The sequence below is a fragment of the Nicrophorus vespilloides genome, unplaced genomic scaffold (assembly GCF_001412225.1).
Source record: "Nicrophorus vespilloides isolate i.1.1-1 unplaced genomic scaffold, Nicve_v1.0, whole genome shotgun sequence".
NCBI lineage: Eukaryota > Metazoa > Arthropoda > Insecta > Coleoptera > Silphidae > Nicrophorus > Nicrophorus vespilloides.
In genome coordinates this window covers 841-2583 of record NW_017099958.1, presented here as the reverse complement: position 1 = coordinate 2583, position 1743 = coordinate 841, and positions in this window count along the sequence as shown.

Sequence of the window (1743 nt, the reverse complement as noted above, 5' to 3'; positions counted from 1 at the left end):
AACGGAACAAGAGGCTCCCTTGGTTGAACTGCGCCTCCCATTTACCGACCTTTTTATGGAACTAAAGAAAAAAACAGAATGTACAACAGAATTTGATACTCAAAGTCAATGGCATTAATTGTCTGTTTTTAGAATCGTTGAAATAGTACAGACCGAACTGGCATAATTGTATCAGAGTGACACAAGACAAGAATTCAGACTTGTTTATGTATATTGTTATGTGTAAATCATTCAGACATGCTTTATCATGTTCATCTATTAGTTTTCCATAGATTAAGTCTTTTGTAGGGTTTGTGAGTTTTTTTGAAGAAATTTACATAATTCGAAATCAGAGTTTTTTTTTAGCCTAGACTTAAAATAGTACTAGTTAAATAAGAATATAAGATGAAAAAATCTTCGTCTTTAAAATATTTTTGAATTTTCACGAAAAAGAAAATTAAAAAATCTTTTTTTTAGGCGTTCTGTGTGTAGACCCTCCCAGTCTGATTAATCTGATGCCCATCTTTCATGTCTATTTTGCTGAAACAGACTGCTCCATTCAGTTATGTCATCGATTGTTAGTATTATATCTTTTTCGTTTAATTGCATGGTTTGGATCATCTGTGGTTCCATGATGTCTTCCTGCTTGAGTCTATTGATTTCCTGTTCTGCTGCATTCGTTAGGTCGAATGGTACTCTTCTGTGATTTAGTCATGTTGGTTTGACATTGTTATCTATTTATAGCTTTAATTGTGTATGTGTTTGTTTTAATTTCCTCAGTGTTGAATTCAGATTATTTTGTGTTCTGGATGTGTAGATGTAAGTATTGTACAATCATTTTTTTTATGGCAAGTACTGTCTTTCTGTTGTCTCATATGATTGCTTATTGCGAGTAATTCTTATATTGTAACTTGTTTCTTCAACTATTTGTTCTTCATATAAATGACTTTTTTTTTATGTAAAATTGATGTTTCGTTCTGGAGTTGAATACATTTTCGTCTGTTTATGTTTCGTACATAATGTTTGCTTGAAGTATTTGTTTAATGTGCTTATTTCCTCTTCTCGTTGTTGATTGCTGCTGCAACGATGCAGATTTATGATTTGTCGATCCACATTCCCATTAAAAAAGGATTGCTGATATCCTTTTCAATATCGAATAATATAACAAATGTAAACGTCGATGCCATGTTAGGAGTGCTGATGTCTTAGAGATTCTTCGATTTTGTTCTGTCCACGTGTCTTCTTTTTAGGTTAGGTTATTTTCTACGGAGTTTTCTGCTTTTCCAGTTATTAATCTTTACAGTATTTTTTATCCTTGTCGCCAAAGTATTGTTGTGTTGTTTGTTTGGGAAAAACACTTGGACGATTGTTTGTTTTGTTGATTTACTTTATTACTGTAGTCTTCTTCGTGCTTCTGTTGCTTGTTAACCAAGTGACCACACCACACTCTGCCACACTCGCTAGTTAATGAGTTCGCCGCTTTTACACTCAACTGCCACTGCAGCTTCATGTGAAAGTGTGGTTGCATAGTTGGCCACAATAGCCAGTAGAATATGACGATGGGGCGAGTTTCCGTTTTCTAAGTATTATAGCTATATTTTGGTGGCCGACAATACAAGACACCTTTCTAATTAATTCCTTGTTCAAACTAATTTTTCACATTGAGAACCATTATATTATTTTTCAGCTGAAGGTGGCAGACAATAAGGATGCTGTCGAGGAAAAATTGCAAGTAAGATTAATCCAGTATTAGAAACATAATTT